Source organism: Adiantum capillus-veneris, chromosome 27, assembly GCF_014529385.1.
Source record: "Adiantum capillus-veneris isolate H3 chromosome 27, ASM1452938v2, whole genome shotgun sequence".
NCBI lineage: Eukaryota > Viridiplantae > Streptophyta > Polypodiopsida > Polypodiales > Pteridaceae > Adiantum > Adiantum capillus-veneris.
In genome coordinates, this window is record NC_140957.1 from 126,338,740 (window position 1) to 126,345,442 (window position 6,703).

Here is a 6,703-nt window from a genome sequence, read left to right on the forward strand (position 1 = left end):
AGCCGGATTTCCTTTTTCAAATGTAGCTGTCTGCCTTCCGTTGTTGCTTGTACTGAAGGGAGTTCCTTTTGCTTTTTTTTTTGGGTATCCAAATGCGAGTGACATTTGGGTTATGGCTAAGCATTTTCTTTGGGATCCATATCTGTTTTATGCCCTTGGTTTTTGGGTGAACCATCTGCTTCATTGGAATTCGTTTGTTGCATTGTTGTTTGTCCGCCATGGTAGTTCTATCCTTTCGCATCCATACTTGTTTCCCTTGTTTTGGTAACCTGGATCTTTGCAATGCGGCCGGTGACTTTGTATGTTTGTAATTAGCATGGTTGGCTTTTACCTGATTGTTGGTCTCGGATATCATGTTGTTCTTTTGTGGCATTCTTGCTTTTGGCTCTTTTTCCGGTGATTGCATGGCTTGCAGCTGATTATTCGACATTGCTGAGCAAAGGATATCACCTGTTGTTCGTGTCCATGCTGAATTTTGACTGCCTTTGCATTCCAATCTATCTGCACATTGTACTCTTTTTGCCAAGATTGCCCCAACATCATTGGGTGTTGTGTGCTTTCATTCTCCACCACAGTACTTTTTCTTTCTTTTTGCGCCAAATTAATACTCAGCATATTTTGAATCGACTCTCTCTTCACTAGCAATTCCTACTTAGGTTGCATCAACTCAAGTTTTTCTAAACAGCTTGAAGCATTTATATTCCCTAACACTTGCAACATTTCACCCACTTCCCTCTTCTCCTCGTCCAACAACAAGAATGACACTTCACCCTTATCACTGGAGCTGGAAGCAAAGCTACTTTTTGAATATTCAGAACTATCTTCACTGGTAACCTCAGATTCATCATTCTCACTCACATCTTCTAGTGCCATAGGTTGCTCGGTAGTCACATCAAACACCCTTTTTCCACCCTTCCTTCCATACACACAGATTGTGCCCTTGCTCCAATCTTGCACATCACCAACATCTCTCAACCAAGGTCGTCCCAAAATGAGAGAAAATAGGCCATCTGGCATAACATGAAAGTTTACTATAATCTTCACGTTAAAGACTTCAAATTCCAAAATCTTAATCATCCCCAAACACTTCACTTTGGCATGGTTTGTTAGTCGAATCCAAAACCCAGAGCTTCCACATGTAATGAGACCCAATCTATTGACACATGACTGTGTGATCACACAAACTTGAGCACCTCCATCAATGTAGACCTCTCCCATGCCCACACCTTTGTGCCAAGCGTTCACCACAGGACAAATGTCGAGTAACTCTCCCATAGTCAACACTCTGACTTGTCCATGCTTTGGCTATTTCTCTGGATTCACTAATTATTTCCACTGCCTCTTGAGTTTGGGCACCATATTCATCAACTATCCAATCAGGTCCTCCTTTAAATTGTAAGTTGTTTGGCCTTCTCCCAAAGGTAAATCTGCCACTTCAACCTGTTTACGAGGTCTTCTCTTCCTCTTAGATTTTGCATCTTCACCCTCTTTCTCTTTCCCTTTCTTTTTGCTAGGACCAGGTGCAACATAGCCTTCCCTCTCTCTTTTTCCCATGAGAAGCACATCTGCTTCTTTCTTTTCAACCCGCACAATACCCACATGACCAACAGAGATAGCATTAGGTTGAGCTTCACATGCCTGGCCATTTCTCTACCACGTCCACGACCACAACCGCCTCCACTTCCAAGAACACTAAGTCGCAATTCGTGCATCATGGTCATCATGTCGTGCATATTTCACTATAATTGTTCAGTATTAGCAGCCCTTTGAATAGGTTGGCCTCCAACTTTTGCCTAATTTTCCTCCTTTTGGACACTATTACTTTGCACATGGACTGTTTTCCAATACTCATTAAGTCTTTGAGCCTTCCATTCTTTCTCTCTGGTGATAGTAGTGACTGCCTCCTTGAAGGTGGCGGGCCACTTCAGCTCCACTTTGAACTTCAAGATTTCTTTTAACTTTGCCACTAACATGCATGGAGGGATTTCATTTTGCAAAGCTCGGGCCCATTTATCCCACAAATGGGTGAACTGCATGACAAAATCATCAACACTTTGGGCCGCCCTTGAGAAGACAAGTCCGCCTTTGAAATCGGCCACTAGCCATTGAATTTGGCCACCGGCCACCGGCCATTGACTACCGGCCAACCGTCCAAACGACCGACCGTTTTTGGACCACTTTTCGACCACCATCTAGCCATAATATTCCGGGGAAGCCAGTCTCGAGATTTTCTCGAGACTGTTCGTGAAAGTTTTGGTTTTTGGCGAGTGATTTTTCTTCACGCATGATGGGTTATCCTCATAATGGGGGCTTTACAAATGTGTGTATTTAATACAAAAAATTACAAGGGGTAATCTAGGGTCCATCCTTAACATTCTCCCAATTGAAGACTGATATCCATACCAAACCTATGACTTCGTTTTATGTTGGCTTATTATCCTTGAATGTCGATTAAAGATGAGCAAAAGCTTAACTTCTCCTTATTGACCACCTTTGTAAACATGTCTGCAGGATTTTTACTTGTATGTATCTTTCATAGATTTAGTTGTCCCTCTTCCAAAAGAGTGCATATGAAGTGATATCTCACCTCAATGTACAAGTCCTTGAATGAAAGGCTGAGTTATTTGAAAGATAGATAGCGCTTTGACTATCAATGTACAAGACACAATTATCTTGTTTGAACCCAAGCACTTCTAAGAATCTGTGAAGCCACAGAATCTGTTTTTGTACCTCCAACCATGAAGACATAGACAGTAGTGCTGCTTTAAGTATCTTTGTCACCTGCCATATTTGCATCAGCATACTGTTGAAGAAAAATATCAACTCCTCTAAAATACAAAGCATTTGTTGTTGTCCCTTTCAGATACCTAGGTATCCACTTCATAGCTTGCCATTGATCTTTACTTGGATTGTGCAGTTGTCCATGAACCTACTTACAACTCCCAATCCATATGCAATGTCTGGCCTTGTCCATACCATAGCATACATAAGAGAACCTACCACTGTAGCATATGGAACTTTAGACAGATATGATATCTCCTCTTATGTCTTTGGACACATATCCTTGGTTAGGTTTAAGTGACTAGCCAAAGATATAGAAATCGTTTTTGAATTTTTCATTGCAAACCTTGTAGGTCATGGGGGCAACAACTTCCCGGGAGGTCACCCATCCCAGTACTGTTCCCGCGCATATGCGCTTAACTGTGAAGTTCCACAAATTGGTCTAGCCATCCAGACCCCAAAACCTTAAGGTGTTAGGGACCTCCGGTCTAACCAATTTATGCAAGCCTCATAGATAGACACCACTTTGTCACCACAAGTTGGGCTTACCCCAACAATCGCCCCCTTAAGCCAAACTTGGGACTTTCTCGTCCCCTTGAGTACCAACGTGTTCCGCCTTTTTCTAGGCTCAGAGGTTGAGAGCTTCAACGTGGCCGGGAGCTAGCTCAGAGGTTGAAGTCAACACCAACATGTCCTATTCCACGGACTCAGAGGTTGGACTTTGAACCATGGCTCTGATACCAGTTGTAGGTCATGGGGGCAACAACTTCCCGGGAGGTCACCCATCCCAGTACTGTTCCCGCGCATATGCGCTTAACTGTGACGTTCCACAAATTGGTCTAGCCATCCAGACCCCAAAACCTTAAGGTGTTAGGGACCTCCGGTCTAACCAATTTATGCAAGCCTCATAGATAGACACCACTTTGTCACCACAAGTTGGGCTTACCCCAACAAACCTTTCTAGTAACTTCTTGATGTAATCCTCTTGAGATAGTTTTATTGTCTTCTTCGTCCTACCCCTTGATATTTTCATACCAAGTATCCTCTTTGCAACACCTATATCTTTCATTGAAAAAGATTTAGATAACTCCTCTTTAAGGTCTTTGATGTCCTGCATGTTAGCACTTGCAATCAACATGTCATCAACATACAACATTAGGACAATGAACTTCCCATCTCCCAAATTCTTTGTGTAGATGCAGTGACACTGCAAGCCATGCTTAACATTAGCGACGCTCAAACATGAAAATGCACGGCGTCGCTATGAGCGTCGCTATGTTAAAAGTAACATAGCGACGCTCATAGCGACGCCGACAGGGCTAAAAAATAACCGAGAGCGTCCGAAAACTCAGATCTCAGATCTGAGTTTTTGACGCGTGCTCAAAGCAAGCAAGGTAACGCTCTCCCTCTCTCTCTCTCTCTCTCTCTTTCTTCTCCACACACACACACACACAAGGAGAGGAAGGAGAGCCAGGTATGCTCCTTCCCTCTCCTCACTCTCATGTTTCCTTCCCCTCTTTCTCTCTCCTTCTCTCTCTCTCTCTCACACACACACACACACACGCGCGCGCGAGGAGAGGAAGGAGATCCAGGTATGCTCCTTCCCTCTCCTCAGTCTTATGGTCCCTTCCCCTCTTTCTCTCTCCCTCTCTTTCACTCACACACACACACACACACACACATTGTGTTTTTGAGAGAGAGAGAGAGAGAGAGAGAGAGAGAGAGAGAGAGAGAGAGAGAGCACAAGCATAAACAAAAAACGCACACACACATGCATACACAAAGAAATCACACACACATTGAGAGAGGAAAAGAGAGAGAGCATGCATAAACCAAAAATGCGCACACACACATGCATAATCAAAGAAAGCACACACACATTGAGAGTGGAAAAGAGAGAGAGAGCATGCATAAACCAAAAAAGCGCACACACACATGCATAATCAAAGAATGCACACACATTGAGAGAGGAAAAGAGAGAAAGAGAGATATATATATAAAACAAAGAGAGAGAGAGAGAGAGAGAGAGAGAGAGAGAGAGAGAGAGAGAGAGAGAAAAGAAGAAGAAGAAGAGAGTTTTAACATCGTAGGAAAGTATCCCAAGAGACCTTAAAGATCTAGTCGACAGGAGTTGAACTCAAGACATGTTATTCATAAGGAAAATGACATAACCAATCTATCACACTTCGGTGATAGAATAGTTATACCATTTTTCTCCTTTTTTTATTGGCGTGCACACACACCCGAGAATAAGAGAGTTTAATTTAACGTCGTAGGTAACTAATTAAAGACCTAAAAATCTAGCCGAAGAGGAGTTGAAACCAAGACTTGTTATTCAAGAGGAAAATGGCATAACCAGTCTACCACACTTGAGTGATAGAAACGTTATACCATTTTTCTCTTTTTATTGGCACACACACACCCACACACACACACACACACACACACACAAAGAAGAGAGTTTTAACGCCGTAGGAAACTATCCCAAAAGACGTTAAAGATTAATTAGGGTTTTAGTAGACTTACGTTAAATTAGATTTAGGTTTATTTAAATTAAATTAGATTAGATTTAGGTTTATTTTTAGTTAGATTTACGTTTGATTAGATTTAGGTTTATTTACGTTATTTTAGATTAGATTTAGGTTTATATATGTTATATTAAATTAGATTTAGGTTATTTAATTAAGGTTAGAATAAATGGCGAAGAAATCGTTTAAGATAAGGTTAGAAGAAATGACGAGAAAATTTCTTGCGCTCACAGCCTCGACAGTCCATGCGGACCAGCAATTCCACTTGCATGTTCGACTGCTGCTACCATACAATAAGCCATCATGTTCAGCTAATGGAAGAGCAAACTGAGCATACACAGAAATTAGTGATGCAAGATGATGATTCCAAGGGTCACACACACACACACACACACACCACATCACGTCAAATCTAGAATAAGAATTAAGTGCCTTGAGCAGAAATCAACTACATTGCAAGAATGACGTACCTGCATGCTACAAACAAAGATCTACTATGAAAAGATGTTAAGATGCTATGAATGCTACAGCTAGAGAAGAGGCAAAGGGGTTTTGTCCACTACATGAAGTATCATGTAGACGTGGGTGTGTAGATTTCTTGTACCCACAAATATAGGCATTGACCAATAAAGACGAGATGATAACCCGGTGGTTCTGATCTCCGTGCACCTCTAGACCGAGGTGTGCGGGGATTGGACATGACTAGAGAATGTGAGGTAGTTTACCGTGTGAACAGAGAGAGAGAGAGAGAGAGAGAGAGAGAGAGAGAGAGAGAGAGAGAGAGAGAGAGAGAGAGAGAGAGAGAGAGAGAGATAAAAGACGAAGAATTCCAATAGAAGATTAAATTTGTTGTCTAGGTTATAAGATTTTTTCCCTCATTATGAGTAGTGACGAGGATGTGGGGCCGTCCAACCGAAACACCTATCTCTCAACGAGGATGTTATGTCCTTGTAACCATTGCAAGCATGCTGTGCGACGGACAAGACGCGTTTCTTTGCAGCACGTTCGCAAATTTGGCGAGTTCGATCTATCTATTATAGATCGAGTTGTTGCCAATTATAACTCGTCGGACTCTGACGCTGGCCAACAGGCAGCAATCTTGCAACCCAATAGACGTGCTCGTAGGCGCTTTGGTCAAGCAGCATATGTGAGGCCACAAGATGTAGCCTCTGACAGCTCGGGGGATGATCATGCAGACCACATTCCCAACGAGGCAATGTTTGAGCCCGAAGTTGTTGAAATGATCGAGACGATCATGGATTCAGAAAGGCTTTTCTATGATGATATGAAAAGTGAAGCCGATACTTGCTCGATCACTTGCTCGATCCAATGCACATATTCAAGAATGTGGGTAATCTACTATGGGACCATCTGACTGGCAAGAAAGATAATTT